The sequence below is a fragment of the Agelaius tricolor genome, unplaced genomic scaffold, assembly GCF_023055355.1.
Source record: "Agelaius tricolor isolate 1412-34295 unplaced genomic scaffold, bAgeTri1.0.p SCAF_10, whole genome shotgun sequence".
Classification (NCBI taxonomy): Eukaryota; Metazoa; Chordata; class Aves; order Passeriformes; family Icteridae; genus Agelaius; species Agelaius tricolor.
In genome coordinates, this window is record NW_027269270.1 from 34,103,412 (window position 1) to 34,123,498 (window position 20,087).

The 20,087-nt window shown below is 39.8% G+C and overlaps 1 protein-coding gene across 6 annotated transcripts in view; it reads left to right on the top strand.

Annotated features, from left to right (window-relative positions):
• Positions 1–20,087, top strand: part of MBD5 (methyl-CpG binding domain protein 5) — a 130,304-nt gene that overhangs the window by 30,765 nt on the left and 79,452 nt on the right. For all 6 annotated transcript variants that reach the window (XM_071435483.1, XM_071435482.1, XM_071435486.1 and 3 more), the window contains exon 2: positions 17,609–17,706. The gene's annotated coding sequence lies outside the window, so the exon portion shown is untranslated. The remainder of the gene's footprint in view (positions 1–17,608; positions 17,707–20,087) is intronic.

The window sequence follows — 20,087 nt, forward strand, 5'->3', positions numbered from 1 at the left end:
TCCTGTCCCGTGAGCCATTCCTGGGGCTCTGCTGCATCCTTTTGGGAGTCTCCTGCTGGAATTCCCATGGAGTGCGACTCCAAGGATGGAACCATCTGGAATGGCAGCGGAAGTTGCGCGCTGTCATCTCTTGATGTTCTCCCTAAAGAAACTCTCCTTCATGTCTGGTTGTTTTCCACGGGGGTTTGTCCCTGGAGCTCATGGCTTGGAATTTCCTTCGTTCTTCTGAAGAACAGTTCTGAGTTTTCAGCAGCTCTTTAGCAGCTGATGAATGTCATGAATGATTGCTCTGGATTTAGGGAGTGTTTGCCTTTTTCCTGGTGTTTCTTTTCCCGCCTCACCTGTTCCTGCAGCATTTTATGGAACTGCTTTGCTCACTTTGCTACAGTTTCTTCTTATTTAAAGCCCATTTTTAAGTTACCTGATGCCTACAGAGAATCTGCCTTTAGTCTCTGGACCTTTTGTAAATATTCTGAATAGTTACTTTGTCTAGACTTGTAACTCATTTGGGTTTCTGCTCTCAACTCAATATCCATGCTAGATAATATTTTTGTTGCCTCTTTGTAACTTTTTCCTCATTTATTCAATGGTCTGCTCTCACTTTGTGCCCAAAGCCTTGACATTGAACACACTTTGCAATTTTTTCAACACTTCAGTTATTTTTTACCTATTTTTTATATACCAGATAATACCAATAAATATCTATTGTCTTTATTTCCATCTATTTGCTTTCTTATTTGCAAGCACAAATTTACAATCAACATATTCACATATTTTAAACAACTCTAAGATATATAATCACTCAAAATAATAAATAATGTAATTATCAGTCCCCATAATTGCCCTAAAAGTTGTAGCGAATAATTTCTTTGTTATCTTTAGACTTTGTGGACTCTAATTTATGTGTGTACCAGACCTTACCTTAGGTTTACTACTCATGTTGGTTTTAAATGCTCATGGAAAGGGAGTTTCTTTTCCCAAATGCAGCAGCAGTCCGTGACTTCTTCAGCAAAGAAAACCCCAAAAAGAGGGATCGTGGAAATATTAAGTTTAAAATAGTCCCTGCGGGATCTAAACTTCGTGTTGACTTTTCTCTGTTGTGCTTTGGGAATTTTTTTTGTCTTCCTTAAAGGCTGTTGGAGTTTAACTGAGGACACAGTCCAGAATTTAAAATTTAGTGGTTCAAATACACAGAGGTCAAAGATTGTGACTCCATCTCAAATCATGCTTTGAGTGAAGCTTTGCAGAAGAAGAATTTTGCCACACAATTATTTAACTTGAGTTGAATATTTTTTTTATGCTTTACACTTATACAATTGTAAAATTTAGATTGAACATTGTGTCCTGATCGTTGCTCAGTTTTAGTGAGAGCCCAGTGCCTGTTTGATCCAAGCTTGCCCTCAATTCCATGGAAGGAAATAAATGCTGCCTGTGCAGGAGTAGGGATGGAGCACATCTCAGCTTTTCCACCTGTGGCACAGCTGCATCAGTGAGAGAAAATGAAAGCCAGGAGATCAAATCAGTTTGGACAGGAGAGCTGGAGGGGGAGGAGGTCAGGGGGTGCCTCATGTGAGGAATTATTACTAGGCTAAAATGTATTCTTAGCTTATAAGATTCTTATTGACATCAATAAGAAAAGAAAGGAAGGTGAGGAGGAGAACTTGCATCAATGGAGGGAATACAGAGGGAAAGATTAATGTGATTTAATTTGGGGGATGAAGAAATTTCAGGAACCCAAACTCTGGTCAGAGGGAAGAGATGGATTTGGGGCTGCAGAACAAGGCTTAAAGAGGGAGGTAAGGGGCAGAAAAGTCATAAAAATAAATTAATAACACTCTGAATTTTAAAGATAAAAATCTGTCTCATGTTGTTGGGCTTTGTGTCTGACACTTTCCACTATCCCGGGTTGCTCCAAACCCCGTCCAGCCTGGCCTTGGACTCTTCCAGGGATGGGGAATCCACAACCACTCTGGGCAAGTCACTGTCCTTGAGACACTGAAGAAATACCTGATGGAAAAGGCTGGGAAAGGAGCCTGGGGAGGGCTCAGGGAGCCTGGGGTGGGTTATTCAGGGAGCCTGGAGTGGGTTATTGAGGGAGCCTGCAGTGGGTTATTGAGGGAGCCTGCAGTGGGTTATTCAGGGAGCCTGCTGTGGGTTATTGAGGGAGCCTGCAGTGGGTTATTCAGAGAGCCTGGAGTGGGTTATTCAGGGAGCCTGCAGTGGGTTATTCAGAGAGCCTGGAGTGGGTTATTCAGGGAGCCTGCAGTGGGTTATTCAGGGAGCCTGCTGTGGGTTATTGAGGGAGCCTGCAGTGGGTTATTCAGGGAGCCTGGAGTGGGTTATTCAGAGAGCCTGCAGTGGGTTCAGTGCATGCTGGGGATGTGGAAGGAGGCAGGTGAGAGCAGCCAGGGAGACACAGGAGAGATTTCCATCCTGGAGCTATTTTAGACTCCCTTGTTTTCCACGGGGAATTCCCATTCAGCAAGGAGCAGTGCCATTCTTGTGGAGTAATTCAGTGAATCTTTGTGATAGAATCTTATTTAGAAACTTGTTAAACTGGAGAAAATACTCCAAGAATTATCCATCTCATCAAAGCTTTTAAATATAAATGAGTGTTGCAGAAAAGGGGAATTGTCCAGGTAGCACAAAGTCAACCCAGGAAGCAACTTTGCCTTCTAACCACATTAAACCCAAAGATTATGATGATAAAATTACAGCATTATTTATACTAAGTGATAGAATTCCTAAGAAATCCATGGAATCTGTGCCTTTTCCTAGCAGAAAGCAGTGACTCAACAACAAACTGGCACTGTGACCTCAGCTGCCTAAAAGGACTCAACTTGCTTTGAAAACCATTTCTTTATGTTACAAAAGAAAGAAGGAAAATCTTGCTGAGGTACTAAGATTTGTTGGCAGTATCTCTTGCTCCTACAGTAGGCACAATTCAGAATATCTCAGGCCTTGACAACCAAGAAATGAAAAGTTATGGGACAAGAAAATCCAGATTTAAATCTTGCCCTGCTGAGCTGGCAGTTTGAGTGAAAATTGTTTGCATGCTAAGGTGTGGAGTTGCTGTGAGCAGGGGAAGGAGCAGTTGAAATGTCTAAATGGAGCTGTTGATTGGATTTAAGGAGATTTATTAAACTTCCCCTGCTCACCTCGTGGACAGTCTTCCTGCCTGTTTATGTTTCATTTCCATGGAAAATGGGGCCCGTTTTCTGTCAGGAAGATGGATGTGAAGGAGAGGGGTGGGTTTGGTGGTACTCAGGGTACAGAGCTGGTTGTCATCCAGGGAGGGGCAATCACAAAAGTGCATTTCTTCCAGGAGGGTGTGGAGAAGGCAGGGACAGATGTGTCCTGGAGCTGCTCAGGGAGAGCCATGGGACACAGCTTGGGGAAAAGGAGATTCCAGTTAGGTACAAGGAAAATAAAAACTCTGGAGAAGTTGTAAAATCTGTGTTGTTGTAGCATGTGAGACTGGATTGATAATGGCCTGAACATCCTGATCAAGGTGGACCTCCCTGCAGCAAGAGCTTGGGCTGGAGCCCTCCAGAGCTCCTTTCCAGCTGGTGCATTCTGTGCTCCCAGCCCATAGGAAATGTAGATTTTCCATGGAATAAAGGAATCACGAGGTGATGGGGCAGGAGATCAGCACAGGGGGGTCACTCTGGCCTGGCACCACTCCAGGATTTACAGGGCCCCACCTCTGTCCTGCCTTTTGGCCTCAGTGTGTTAGCAATTTAATTCAGATTATATTAGTACAGCAAGAAGTCAGGTGTAAGGCTCAGCTCCTGGTGCTGAGTGATGGGGAGGGTGAGGAGCAGGGCAGGAACAGGAGGCAGTGTGAAAATGGACAAATGTGGCATCAGTTTCTCATCGATCATAAAGTTACATTTACTCTGTGCTAATTATTTTTTTTCTGCATCTAACCATTGGATTTCTTGCCATCACGCTGGTTTTGGATGGCAGGATTATCTGCAAACACATAAACATTTATCTAGGTTGATTTCCTATAAAACCATATCATTCTATATTAACTTTACACTGCAAAAAAAACATTTTAGACTTTCTGTGAAGAGGATTTTGAGATGAGGTTTTTGTCCTGCTGATATCCAATGTGTATTTTCATATCTGATTATTTAGTGTGTATTCCTGCTTTCATTATTTGCTGTTCACAGGCTACCAAAATCAGGGATTTCAGGAAATACCTGGGGTTTTTTTACAATTTCAGTACCAGAGGCTCATAGATCACAGGGTGAGTGCTGGACACACGAATATCCCATTTTAGGAGCTGGGTGCAATGCCCTGGAAGGGATGTAACTGCTTTATGACTTATGGCCATGTCTGCATGGACACTCACTCCAAGGGATTCCAGCCACATGATTTAGGATTCCTACTTCAGGGCTAAAATGCTGCTTTGCCTTATTTATCAAAGGCACCTGAATGTGCTTTGTCTGGTCTCTTAAGGAATAATGGCATGGAAAGAGGAAGAGGGGGGAATTGCAGGACAGGGTTTAACAGCCTCCCTGGATCTGGCATTGTAAACAGGGGAAGATAACAGGGAAATGCTCAGGCTGGAGAGCTGGAAATAAAGAGTGAAATGGAGAAAGAGAAGATTAAGACTAAATGTCATGGAAGAGCATTCAGCAGCACTCATGGCTTTTTAGATGATTCTTCCAAGGAAAGCAAGGGCAAAACTGTTTTGGGACAAAGGCCCTTCTTTTTTCTTTTTCTTTTTTCTTTTTTTTTTTGTTTTGTTTGCTTTTTCATTTTTCTCCTGTTTCTTTCCTTCAGCTTAACCACTCAGTGTAAAAGAATCTCATCTGGGTATACAGAAGAATGCATCACATTTTTGAGGCATGGCTGTGGATCTCAGCATCCCTGGATTGCTGCAGTGACGCCTCAGAGCTCCACCCTGGGGCTCTGGGGGTGTTGGGCACCTGCAGCAGCTGCAGGCACTGGGGTGTTCCACAGGTGCTGGTGGCTGGGGGGCTGGGTACAAATCCCAAACAGGACAGGGCTGCTGAGGAATGCATCTCTAGGTGTTTTATTTTTTAGTGTCACTCTGGTGACGTGGTGATGACAGTGGGAAGATGCCAGCAGCTCACATCCCGGGCTGCAGACAGAGAACTCAGTGATACAACTTAGTTTGAAAGTTTTTTGGCCAATCACACAAAGCAAAAGCATATTGACAGTAGTTCTATTTAACCTTTAGTTCTATTTTTGCTTGTATTAAGTATTGTTATATTGCAACAAGTTGTGAAAGTCTGGTGAGCTTAAAGGGCACAAGTTATGTTTGATAGCAGTTACAAGTTATTGTTCGAAAATGTCTCGCTGGTTTTAAGGTCTTAAGTCAAAATTTCAAAATGATTGAATTGTGGGAGAATGAGGAATATAAAAGATGTGATGAAATTGTAAACCTTAAAATACAATACACAAACCTCCATTATTAAGCTTAGAACTTCTAATATTTTGCTAAATATGCTTTTCTGTAACTTAAAGAGTTATTCTAGACAAATGTTAATACACAGACCAGTTTTCTATTTGTATTTACTTTTCTACTTCTTACATAATTTTTCTGTTAACAAATCTTATGTCTACTACTTAACTCTAATCACAGTTCTACTATCTCTTAAGCCTACCTTTTACAGCTTTCCCAAAACTCTGATTTTAAATATTCCCACACACAGGGAGGGATCTTAAATCCCACCCCATTCCATGGGCACCTCCCACTGTCCCAGGCTGCTCCAGCCTGGCCTTGGGCACTCCAGGGATGCAGGGGCTGCTCTGGGCTCCTGTGCCAGGGCCTGCCCACCCTCCCAGGGAAGAATTGATTTTGCAGAGTAAAGAATTCTGCTGTTTAATTCCCCGTGGTAAAGAATTCTGTTTATAGTGAAGAAATCTTTATTGTAGTAAAGAATTTCCTTCACTGATTTCAGTGGGACTTTGGAGGAACAGAGAGTTTGGGGTAGTTCAGAATTTAGTTTTAGGTAAGTTGAAAAACATAAGAGTGAAAACCAAGCTGGGGTTGAGATGTAGAGAGGAAGATGGGAAGAAATTAAGCTTTTATAGAAGTGTTCTGCTTTTTTAGTTTGTTTTTAATGCCTGTAAATGCTGTTGCTTTATTTACCACAAGAAGGACCTGGATGACAATTCCAGCAGTTGAATTAATTAATTAGAGATTAGAATAATTCTTTAGGAGCAAAAAGAGGGTGCATATTTATGGGTGGCAAAGAAACCACCCAAACTTAAACTTTTAAATGGGTCAAATAGCTGAAAGTTTTGAACAATATCATTATTTTGACGTGGATAGTCCTTGGCTAAGCTTTTGATGCCTTTCCTTGAAAACTTTTAGTATTATCTCTGATGGCATTAAATTCTTGCAGATCACAACTGCTTTGGTGGTTTAAACTGAGGAGTTAAACTGGCAACACCTCCCTGAAAAGCATAATTTGCCTTTCTGTCCAGCAGCCAAACTGTTGGACAGAGTTCTGCCCACTTCCTCTTGCCCATTTATTCCCTCTCCACACCACCTCTTTTTGTGGTGTTGTCTCTGTGAGCTAAAGAAATGGAGCAGATCAAAGAGATTTTTGTGTGTTTTTATTGGGAGGGATGATTTAGGTGGATTCTACAAAATCTCCTCCAATAAGTTCAGGTTTGGGGGGAGTTGTTTGTTTTGCATTTTTCTTTTTCCCACGTGTGTATTTCCAGTCTTCTACCTATCCCAAATAACCATTAGAAGCTAAAAGATTTTAAAACATGAAGAACTTTGAAGAAACTTTTAAATTTAAACCACAGCTTTATCTTTGGGCTCAAACTCCTCCTTGCTGTCCTGGGATGTTTTATGGCAACACAGACCCTCCAAATTTCCTTTTCTTGGAGAGCATCCTGTGCTGTCCATTAATTCCATAACCCAGCACTCATCCAAACAGATTTTCCACAGTTAGGCTGGGAAGAGGCAAAAATCAGACAAATCCCTTGATCCATGGGGATCCTGAGTGAAGCCAGCACAGCCCTGGTGGTTCCTCCAGGTGACACAAACAGGGATGTGACAATTGTGGCTCTCCAGGGAAATGGCTGGAAAAACGAACAAGGTCGTTTTCTCCCCCCCCAAAAAAAAATTCCAAAATTCCAACCCTTGTTTGAGGCAGGCAGGAAGGAATTGTGCTGTTATCTGCTGCAGGTTTAATTGTGCACGTGGCTGTTGTGGAGATGTCTCGGTGATAGTGGTGCCTCTCTGAGCCCCCAGAGGAGCAGGCAGTTCTCCTGGAAGGTTTTCTTTTTACTAAAGATAAGATGGAAAGAGTAATGATGGAGACAAAACTGATAAGGGCAGGAATATCAGAAGGAATGGCAGAGTAAAGGCAGAGCTTTGACTGAATGTGCCTTAAACAGGGATTTGTGCCAGTGGGAATCCTTGTGGCTTCCTGAGCTTTGGAAAGCACAGATTGCTGGGAAAAAAACAAAAAACAAAAAAAACTATGAAGCCCACCCAGAATCATGTTTTTCCTTATTTTAATAAAAAATAAAGAGGGGCAAAAACCTATTAAGACTTTTTCTTTAATGTGCCTAAACCCTCTGCTTTTCCAGCAGGCAGCAGAGTGAGCTGTGAGGAAATAGGATTTTATCTTCATTTCACAAGGAAGGAATACGGGCATGGCTTCAAATAAATTTGCTATTAAGAAAAAGTCCATGATTACATTTGAGGAGTGTTGTGAAGTTTCCAGGAGTGATTTGCAGGGGCTGATCTGGATGAGCTGCACACGCAGCTGAAAAAAGGGAGATAAATTCCTTTCTGTTAGTAACACAATCATCTCTCAAGGTATTTTTTATTAAATTAGATTGGTGTAACTAAAGTGCTCCTGATGTCATTTGTGGATGCTCCTAAATCATCAGCTAAAGAGCAGCTGATCTAAGTTTGGCCAAAGGAAGGAATGAAGTTTTGGAAGATTATATTCCTTGTTCCTGATTTTAATCAATCAGAATTTGATATTTGTGTACGGGCTTGTTTTAAAAGCATTGTAATTATGGCAGTGCTATAAATCTGATGTTAATGGAGAAGGAAAAAATATTAAATGTGACCCATACTTTAAACTTAAATATTCAGTGGGTGTTCCTTACAAAATGAGGATGAAGGGGGAAGCAGCTGGAGTAATAGGTCTGTGTGAATGTAGGCCTGGAAAAGTGGGATACATGGATTAAAAACATTTTAATTTTACATTAAGTCTTTTCCTAGATTTCAATTTGATGCTGAACATGTCCTGATATATAAAGAAGTATTCCTCTGTTAAATCTTGGGGGATTTGGAGGCACTTATGAATTAATTTGTTTCCAGGAGTTCCATCAAAAGAGAAATCCTTTGTAAAACTGCAGGTGTTAAAATACAGACCACAAAACATTCCTTGCTCTGGGAAATTAGACACAGTTCTTACTGAATATTGAAATTAAAATGCAGAAAAGACCCCTGAAACCTATTAATTATTACTCTCAGATTTCAGAGAAATACTTTTCTAGACTTACTTTCAGGTTTATTTCCTTAAAAATAAACAAGATATTTGTGATTTCATGGAAACCCTTCCAATGACACCAAAATTTATTGTTTAAGCATTGATAGCAGTGAAATAAATTAAAATATCCAGGAGAGGAGGGAGCAGTGCAGAGGCAGGGCAGCCCCAGCCATGGCAGTGCCCAGAACCAGGCAGAAACTGCTTGAAACGTGGTGTAAAACTCTGCATTTTGTGCTGAATAATTATAATTCAGTGAAAAGAACAGGAAAGTACTGTTGAATGGAAATTGTCATAAGATCAGCCAATTAACACAATTTTTCTGTTGCATTTGATTGCCTTTTCTGTCCTTGGAAGAAGCCAGAAAATAAACCAAGAGATGTATCTGAAGAGATGCATTTTTTTCTTTTGGCTGCGTAACCACGGATTGATACATTCATAAATTTACAACATTTTGGGCTTCTGAATGTTTCTAATTTCATTTTGGAGGAGAAGAATATTTCTTCAAACAACTGAGGCTCAACACTGCCATTTTTTTTTCCTGTTTAAAAGGAAGTCTCTGAAGAGATGTCAGTGTTTTATCTGCACTGAAGTGTCCTCTTTTCAGGTTTTGATTCCATGTCATCGTTCCTGGTACCCAGTGTTTGAAAGCACAGGAGCATTAATTATTTTATAATAGTAAATGTCAGTGTGCAGTTGTCTCAAAACCCACCAAAAATAGAACTTTTAGCCCAACTTGCACCATCATTGCAGCTTTTAAACACATTTCCTGCTAGGAAATAACCATCCAGAAATGAAAGCTTTGCCTCCACAGTTGTTTAATTCATCCCCTTCAGTTTTTAGCTCTAAGTTTAGCAAAATGGGAGTGTGGCATCAGTTGCCTGTGCAGATTTGTTACAGACACAGCCTGCCCTGGAGGCAGCAAACGCTGTCAGGGTGACAGCCACTGCCACAAACCAGAGGGGAATATTTTTGGAACCATCCAAACAGCAGAGGAAGAACATCCTGTTATAAACACACTGATACTAGCATGGCTGCAAAAATATTATTCTCTTTTCTTCCTCAAACACACACACACACAAAAAAAATAAACAACAAGGGAGTGTTCTCACCCTTCCATTCATTTTTCTGGGTTTCACATTTTTGGGAGAAGCCTGGCTCTTCACAGGGTTGGAGCTGACAGGAGTTTGGTGTTTCCCTTCCAAGTGTGTCACCAGCATAGCAGGGATTTGAGGAGGTCACTGAAGCTCTCTGTGCCACCAGGGTTTTGTGGGAGTGGAGTGAGGCTCTGTCACCTCCACGGGACTCGGGAGGAGAATTGCTCTTGGGAGGGTATTTTTGGATACAGGAGATGTTTGGGTGAACAGCAGTGGAGATGCAAAGGGGTTTTTTTTTATACCTAGAAATTTTAAAAAGCCCCCAAATCCTTTTTTTTTATTATTATTATTTTTATTTTGAGATTGTTGAGTTTGCTGCTGTGTCCCTGAGAGGTGAGGGACGTGAGAGTGGTCACTTGGTGGTTATTTTAATGAGTCTGAGTGCAGAGAGCACTTGGGTGAAATATGAGTAAATCTCATTACTCTGACGGTGGTTGCCTGACTACAAAGAAAGTTTATATTTAGTAAACTACTCACTCCTGTGACCTAGTTTGCCGGGGATGATCATTTTCTTAGCGTGGCACTGAGCTGACTTTTCCCTGTTCAATTTCCATGAATGAGAGATTCTTCCCAACTCTGCATTTCTCAGAGCAAGGAGGACTCTTGGAAGTGAACTCAGTCCAGGAATTCCTTCCCAAAGTCCCACCCAAAGTGGGAGCCATTCCCTGGCTCCTGTCCCTCCATCCCTTGTCCCCAGTCCCTCTCCAGCTCTCCTGGAGCCCCTTCAGGCCCTGCCAGGGGCTCTGAGCTCTGCCTGGATCCTTCCCTTCTCCAGGGGAACATTCCCAGCTCTCCCATCCCAGGTGCTCCTTACCCTGTTCAACTTTACAGGGAGATCAGCTGCTCAAAAAGCCTTTAGGAGTCATGCAGAAAGGAAGAAAATGGTGATATTCACGTGAAAATGGTGATATTCATGTGTGATATTCATGGTGATATTCATGGAAGATAAATGGGATTTCCTTCTAATGGAGTTTGTGTCTTGTTGAAGGCACTGGGAGCCATTCCCTGGCTCCTGTCCCTCCATCCCTTGTCCCAGTCCCTCTCCAGCTCTCCTGGAGCCCCTTCAGGCTCTGCCTGGAGCCTTCCCTTCTCCAGGGGAACATTCCCAGCTCTCCCATCCCAGGTGCTCCTTACCCTGTTCAACTTTACAGGGAGATCAGCTGCTCAAAAAGCCTTTAGGAGTCATGCAGAAAGGAAGAAAATTGAGATATTCATGTTTGGAAGATAAATGGGATTTCCTTCTGGAGTTTGTGTCTTGTTGAAGGCACTGGGAGCCATTCCCTGTGTCCAGTCCCTCTCCTGCTCTCCTGGAGCCCCTTTAGGTCCTGGAAGGGCTCTGAGCTCTCCTGGATCCTTTCCTTATCCCTTCACCCCCATCCCATGTGCTCCCTACCCTGTTCAGCTTTACAGGGAGATCAGCTGCTCAAAAAGCCTTTAGGAGTCTGCAGAAAGGAAGAAAATGGAGATATTCATGTTTGGAAGATAAATGGGATTTCTTTCTAATGGAGTTTGTGTCTTGTTGAAGGCACTGGGAGCCATTCCCTGGCTCCTGTCCCTCCATCCCTTGTCCCCAGTCCCTCTCCAGCTCTCCTGGAGCCCCTTCAGGTCCTGCCAGGGGCTCTGAGCTCTCCTGGATCCTTCCCTTCTCCCTTCTTCACCCCCATCCCATGTGCTCCCTACCCTGTTCAGCTTTACAGGGAGATCAGCCTCTCAGAAAGCATTTAGGAGTCATGCAGAAAGGAAGAAAATGGAGATATTCATGTTTGGAAGATAAATGGGATTTCTTTCTAATGGAGTTTGTGTCTTGTTGAAGGCTGGGGGATTTCTTTCTTCCAGAAATATTTTGGTTCTCAGAAATTTTGGTAGCTCTGGGATTTTGGCTGTAGTAAAAAATAAAGTATCTGTTTTCTATTTACATGGAGAAAACACATTTTTTAAAATTCTATGTACATATAATACTTATTTAGTATTATTTTGGGAGTTAGACTTCTTTTTTATTCTACGTACTTATGTACATATATTACTTCAATATAATATGTGAGTTAGACATTTTTTATTCTATATACTTATGCATATACTTAAATATAGTATGTGAGTTAGACTTAAATTTATCTATTAAATTTTGGTAGCGCTGGGATTTTGCCTATACTAAAAAATAAAGTATCTGTTGTCTATTTACATGGAGAAAACACATTTTTTTAAATTCCATATACATATATGCATATAATGCTTAAATATAATATGTGAGTTAGACTTAAATTTATCTATTAAAATTTGGTAGTGCTGGGATTTTGCCTGTAGTAAAATTAAAGTATCTGTTGTATATATACATGGAGAAAAGACATTTTTTAAAATTCTATATATTTATGTACATATAATACTTAAATATAATATGTGAGTTAGACTTAAATACTAAATTTAATATATAAAGTAGTAAATGCATAAATATATATATTGAGATATATATATTTATATATATTTAATATATAAATTCGTAAAAAATAAAGTATCTGTTGTCTATTTACATGGAAAAAATGCATTTTTTAACTTCTATATACTTATATAATACTTACATTTAATATGTGAGTTAGACTTTTTTTATTCTTTATACTTATGTACATATAATACTTATGTATAATATGTGAGTTTGACTTAAATATTAAATTCATCTATTAAAATTTGGTAGCGCTGGGATTTTGCCTGTAGTAGAAAATAAACTATCTGTTGTCTATTTACATGGAGAAAACATACTTTTTTTAATTCTATATACTTATATACATGTGATACTTATATATAATATGTGTAAATTTATCTATTAAAATTTGGTAGCGCTGGGATTTTGCCTACAGTAAAAATTAAAGTATCTGTTGTCTATTTACATGGAGAAAACACATTTTTTTATTCTATATGCTTATGTACATATAATACTTAAATATTATAATGTGAGTTAGACTTTTTTATTCTATATACTTGTGTGCATATAATACTTAAATATAATATGAGAGTTAGACTTAAATTTATCTATTAAAATTTGGTAGCGCTGGGATTTTGCCTGTAGTAAAAATTAAAGTATCTGTTGTCTATTTACATGGAGAAAACACATTTTTTGATTCTATATGCTTATGTACATATAATATTTAAATATAATAAAAATATTAAATTTCATATATAAATTAGTAAATATATAAATATATATTGATATATATTTATATAAATTTAATATAAATTAGTAAAAAATAAAGTATCTGTTGTCTATTTACATGGAAAAAACGCATTTTTTAAATTCTATATATTTATATAATACTTACACATAATATGTGAGTTAGACATTTTCTTATTCTATATACTTATGTACATATAATACTTAAATATAATATGTGAGTTAGACTTAAAGTATCTGTTTTCTATATACATGGAGAAAACACTTTTTTATTCCATATGCTTATGTACATATAATACTTAAATATTATATGTGAGTTAGACTTTTTTTATTCTATATACTTGTGTACATATAATACTTATGTATAATATGTGAGTTATACATTTTTTTATTCTATATACTTATATACATTAAATACTTACATATAATATGTGAGTTAGACAATTTTTTATTCTATATACTTATGTACATTTAATACTTACATATAATATGTGAGTTAGACATTTTTTTATTCTATATACTTGTGTACGTATAATACTTATGTATAATATGTGAGTTAGACATTTTTTATTCTATATTCTTATGTACATATAATACTTATGTATAATATGTAAGTTAGACATTTTTTATTCTATATACTTATGTACATTTAATACTTGTGTATAATATGTTAGACATTTTTTATTCTATATACTTATGTACATTTAATACTTATGTATAATATGTGAGTTAGACCTAAATATCAGATATAGAGACAAGTATCCGGTGCAGAGTACAGCACAGCATTCCCAAAACTGCCCTTCCCTAGAATACCATGAAATTTGTAAAATTAAAATTAAAATCCTTCTCTTAGTTGAAATATCTTCTTGTTTTCTGAGAGGAATTAGCAAGTTCTGTTCTGCTGGTGTCAGTGAAGTGGTAAGGAGCAGTGGGAAGCAGGATGGAAAATTCTTCCCCAGGACAGTCTTGGAGTGGGCTCCTCTGCCATGTGATCTCATTAGTCCTTGCTCGCTCATCTCTGACCAAAACAATCTGACCTGCTTTATTTCTTTCTCACTTCAAACTATTCATTTCAAAGAAAGGTTGAGGCAGCCTTTTCAGCAGGATTGTGGAACACAAAACCAGGAAACCTCTCCTGTTTTCCTGCTGCTTCTTCTGCAGGGCTGGCTCTGGAGCTGAGCTGGGTTCTGAGCTCGGAGGAGAATCCAGCCCTGCTCCTTCCTGCTCCTGTCCTGCTCCTGCTCTGCACCCTCAGGGGTGAAAACACAGAGATCCCTACAGTGTTTTCCAGTCTGCTGCTCCTTTGCATTTCCCACTGCAAAAAAGAAAAAAAAAAAAAAAGAAGGAAATCTTTTCCTCCTAACTCTCTGTGCAGATATTGTGTTATGCATTGGAAATTCTGCTGTTTCCTGCCTGCATTTATCTTGCTGTGGAATAATTTTCATGTGACTGGAGGGATTTTTTTTCTCACAAACAAGAAAAACACCTCCCAGAGGCAACAACTGATGGAAATTGCAGAGGCTTTGGAGTGTTTCTGTGGTGGTGCATCCCAAATATTCCCTTACCTAACAGAAAATGATGTGAGATTTTGCACCTGTCTGAGCTGATGGGTTTCTTTTCATTCCTGAACATCTCTAGGAAGCTCAGGCATGTTTGTCACCCATGAGATTGGAGAATTATCACGGAATCCTGGAATGGGTTGGGTTGGAAAGGACTTTAAATCCCATCCAGTGCCACCCCTACCATGGGCAGGGACACCTTCCTCTATCCCAGGCTGCTCCGAGCCCCATCCAGCCTGGCCTTGGGCACTGCCAGGCATCCAGGGGCAGCCACAGCTGCTCTGGGAATTCCATTCCAGGGCCTCCCCACCCTCCCAACCAGGAATTTCTACATTAATTTTGATTTAGTAATAAATTTTTGAACGTTTAATAATTCTTGTCACGTATTCAGACAGTTCAGCTTCTTCAAAGTTATTGCATGGGAATAAATGAACAAAAATTTATAGGAAGTTTCATGTCTCAGAAGACACTAAATGCTGAGTTGTATCTAAAGAAATGTTTTGTCCCCAGTCCAGGAAGAAATTTCAAAAAAAAAAAAGAGAAATCAAAACAGTTTCTTCCATTTGAGCAGAGACATATGTTTGGTGGGTTGGCACCAGACTAGGATGCAGAATCCTGTAGAACCAACTCTTCATACTCTGGGATATTTAGAGGAACAACATTCAAAATAAAGTGCTGGAGAACAGAAGAAAAAGAGAAAAATTTTAAAAAGAAGAACGGGGAGCACCTGAAGAGCAGCACAGAGGGATTCCAGGCACTCCTGGGCTGTGGTGAGCAGGAAGGGGAGTCCAGGATCCACAGGGATCTGTTGGACAGGTCTTGGAGCAGCCTGGGATAATGGAAGGTGTCCCTGCCATGGCAGGGGTGGGCTCTGAGGTCCCTTCCAACCCAAACCAGTCTGGCATTCTGTGGAATTCTGTCTTCATTTGTGTGTCAGATGTCTTAGAGGAGTCAACACTGTAAATCACAGAAAACATTTAATTCCATCAATAAATTGCCACTAATTGGAGGTGAGGTCATAGCGACTCCTCCTGGTCTTAGGGTGATGATCATAAAATCATATTTAGAAAAAATGAAGCTCTCGGGTGCCATTCAGCAAAATGAACAAGTCCCAAGAAATTCAGCAGATTTCCCTTGAAAGATGTGGTTAAACACAGAAGAAATTTCTTCCCAGTGCTGTGATGCTCCAAGCCCTTGGAGAAGGCTTAGAGGTTTTGAGAACAAAATTAATGATACCCTTACAATTATTGCAGTTGTTCTGTTTGAGAGTGATGATTAAATCTGATCAGAAATAACATCTGCAGTGGGAGCAGAGTTTAAATATCTGGATTGTGGCTGTGCAGTTCACAAAGAAAACAGAAAATATCATCTATTAACACAAAAGGCAACGTGAGAATGATTTACTTGTCAGTGGAAAAAAATAAAATACAGATCTTTTCATGGCACTGAAAAAATGTGGGGAGATTAAGAACTGAATGGGAAGTTTGAAGCACAGTTGATAGAAAACCTCAGCACCAAATTATGTGAACAAAGTCACTTTAAGGGAAGACTCAGAACCCCTTTGGAGACTGCAAACAAGATCTGTTTAAAGTGGCACAATGAAATATTTCATCATCTTCCCAGAGCTGCTCCATATTATGTGTTCTCCCTTTAAAATGCCATTTTTCCCTCCAGTTCTCAATCCAGTTCCCAGTTCTTTGCAGGTGGGCTTTCCTCTTTGGAGCCACTGACCCAAACTTCTGTTTGGCATCAGCTGTTGGGTCCTGCCTGGGCTTCTGTACCAGTTTATTCCTTGGACTTTGTGGGGTTAGGCTTAAGGGTGATGGGGTTAGAGGCCAAATAAAGGGCACCAATCCAACAGAGCTGTCAAAAAGTGGTACTGGTTGAACTTGGTGATCTCAGAGGCTTTTTCCAACCTTAACTACTCCTGATTCTGAGGGGTTGTAGCTTTTGGCTGCACAAGGTTTGGGTTTAGTGGTTTTGGGGTTGGAAAAGCCCTCCAAGGTCATGGAATCCAAGCTGTGGCCATCCCCACTTTGTCACCAGAGCCCTGAGTGCCACCTCCAGGCATTCTTGGTCCTCAGTGCATCAACATTTGGTGGCCTGGCTTGGGTTGTTCAGCGATGCTGAGCTCATCACCAGATCTCTTCCACCTCCTGTTCCACAGAAACTTTGTGACTTCAATTATGAAGAAAACCTTTTGCCATTCCTCTCCTGCCCCTCAGCCCCACCTTGAACCACATCTGGACCTTCCTCACCAATCTGTGGGTCGCTTCCAGAGCCTGCCCAGCCGCTTTTTAGGAGTTCCCTGGCTCGTTTTGGGTCTGGGATGTTCTCCCCAGGCTGACCCCTCCATTCTCAGCAGTGGCTGCAGGGACAGCCAATTCCTTTCTCAGGTCTCCAGGAGAAGGAGAGGGAATGATCTGCCACATCCAGATTTGTGGCAGGTCTCTTCAGACACTGATGGGAGTTATTTCCTCTGCCAGGATTTGGCATTTTTGGAAGCTCTAGAAGGAGCACAGTGTCCATGCAGGGATTCCATAACCTGCTGGTTTGTGGCAGAAGTTGGTTAGAAAGGTGTTTTATCTCAGGAAGGTTTTGTTTTGCTTAGACTTGGGTTCCTCCATGCTCTTAGAAAGTCTAAACCGAGTGGAGCTGACTGAGTAAAAAACAAAAGCTGTTTACAAGGCAAAAACTTTTGGGCCTGATGAGTTTTCTAGTGATTGAATTTTTTATATTTATCTTTCCATAGCTTCAGTGCTGAGATATGAAAGCAGCACTAACAAATTGTGCTCTGGGGTTATGTTGTTGAGTAATTTTATTTTTTAAAATCATAACTGGCATTTCTAGTGACCTTGTCTTAAAGTTACCTTTAATTTCAGCCTAGGGAGGTGGTTTAACTTTTCATAATCTATTAGTGCTTATAATATGCCACATTTCAATGCTAATTTGTAATCTTATTTAATTGAAATTTTAACTCATGGGACCCGTGCTGTTGTTATTTTGGTATAACAGTGAATTCCCCAAGTTAGGTGTATTTTTAAATATATTAATGCAAAATAATCATCATATTCCTCAAGCAGACCAATCCCTTCCCATGTAGTGACTGTTTATTTTGAACAGCAGCTCCTAAATTCACGTGTTGCATGCAATTGTGCCTTTTGAATCAATAAATCAGGCAGTGTTCAGCTCTCCTGGCTGATTTTGTGCTCTGGTGTTGTTGTGCAGATCCTTGCTGACGATGGTGGTCGCTGGAGGCAGCACTGTTGAAGATTATATCATTTACAGACAAGATCTCTGAAATCTGTTTCCTTCAGACAGCAAAGGTAACTCAAATAATCCACATTATGCATTTATCTCAATAAGTTTGGTTCTGACCTTCAAAACTGAACAGCAGCTGAAGTTGGGGAGTCTGACCACTCTGCCAAATTTTAACCCCTTTTTTAATAATAACTTTAATTTATTCTGAAGTGAAAAATAATAAATATCCATGAAAGGGCCCAGTTTCTTCTCCTCCTTTTAGTTACGGGAATATCTGTCCTTCCTTAGCTTCTCTTTTTTTTTTGCACCTAATGTTTTTCTTTATTCTTAATGTTTTCCTTTATTCTTCTTTTCTCATGAGTGTTTTGACCTGCAGATCAGTTACAATATTTTTGTGGTACTGATGAGAAGCAATACTGCCTTAAAATCTAAAGAGTAATTGAGGATGGGGCTTGTGCTCAAAAAGACAAAAATTGGGTGAAAAAAGGGTAAAACAGTGGTAAATCTCTTGAAAATTTCTATAGAATTTCAGAAGTATAACTTCTTTAAATTAAATATTGAAAGCACAAATCTGATGTTTCCTGTGCCATTTATTTTCTCTGCTTGTATTATTTATTATCAGTAAATGATCTAAAGAAATGTGAGGGTATTCAAGTTTATGGATCATTTTTTCCTATTTTGAAACTAACTCTCTATAAACACCATAGGTAATATGGGACTTTTTTGTTTCTATTATGGAAATAGAGCTAATTTTCCCACTCATTATCTGCTGTTAATTTAATGTGTGGCAATATCTGAAATTTAGTACTGATTATGGCAGTAGATTTTTGGTTAGCAGTACAGCTCATCTATGAGCAAACCAATTAAGACATCATTTCAGAATATAATTGAGCTCCTAATGGGGCACTTGAATTCACTGGGAATTTACATATTTGCTTTTCTTTGCTTTAGCAGAGAGGTCCAAAATGAGGCTTCAGCTTCAGTTTTGAACTTCTGGAGGCACCAGCTCCAGAGCTGAGGCTTTTCAAAGTGAAGCCTCTAAAATGCTCTTGAATAAGGGCAGGGATAAATTCATGGATAAGCTCCTTAATTCTGAAATCTGAACTTTGGGTGGCTCTTAGGAGGTGGGAATTTGAGGAACACAACCTCTGGTGCTCTTAGGATGCTGAGGCCCAGGTGATGCTCTGGTGCAGCACAGTTAAAACTGATTTAAATACCAAGTTTGCTCAGTGTTTGTAATTAATTTTCTCCTTTTAGTCAAATCAGGATCTGCTGGGAAAGGGCTCATTCTGCAAAGCTTTAGAATACAGATCTTTCTATACATATATAATATATACACATATATAATCTCTATTTTGAAGCAGTATCAATAGAGAATTCTTGGAAGTGCTGTGTTAGCCCACACAAATTAAGTGTGTCATTTATGGAGGCTTTGAAAATGAAGGAAGAAAATGAAGGCAGTTCTCTTCCCTTTTCATTTTCCCTTCGTTTGGGGATTTTTTTGACCCTCAGAAGGAAAATTTTTCCATTTAAAAGACAAGAGAGGTTATTTATGCCTCTGCCTCATTGAGGGGTTGATTTGTGTTGTTGTTACTCTTCCCTTCCAGGATAGACCTTTGCATGTTTCCATTTGTTCTAAAATGGGAATCTACACCATTTGGAAAACCAAATGTGCTGGGGAAATAATTGTCAAAGTCTGTGTTTGGGTTCTGAAAAACCCCTTTTTTTCCTTTGTGAAAAACTAGGGCAGGGAAAGTAGTTTTCTCTGTAAGGTTCATGTTGTACTGGTTATTTCCTGAAAGTTTTAATATGTACATGTGGATAAACCTCAGGATGCTCCAGTGAACTCCAAGAAAACATTTAGTTCTCATTCTCAGCATCTTAACTTGTATTTTGTACTCTTTTTTCCCCCCACTAAAGTGCTCACAGCTGTGCAGGTATTGCAGCCACTGCTGCTGTTCCATTTGATCTATTTTTAAAAGCAGGGGCTCTCTGGATGGAATCCACATTCCATGTGTAGTCCAATACTCCCAAACCTTCCTGACCCTGCCTCACCCACTCAGACCTCGTGCATTATCTTTAATTATATGATAACATTGCAATTTTCCTCTATAGAAACCCTTCCATTAAATAAATGGAATTTAACCAGCAATCTGCTGCCTTTAATTGTTCAATCCTTCCTTCCTCAGAAATGCTCAGGCCTTTCCCTGCAGATGGAATTCTCAATTTGTGCTTTCCTGCACCTTTAACAACAGGTTTTAGAGAATCCCACACTGGTTTGGGTTGGAAGGGACATTAAAACTCATCCAGTTCTGGGGCAGGGACACCTCCCACTGTCCCTGGTTGCTCCAAGCCCTGTCCAGCCTGGCCTTGGGCACTGCCAGGGATCCAGGGGCAGCCCCAGCTGCTCTGGCAATCCCATCCCAGGCAGGAATTCCCAGTTCCC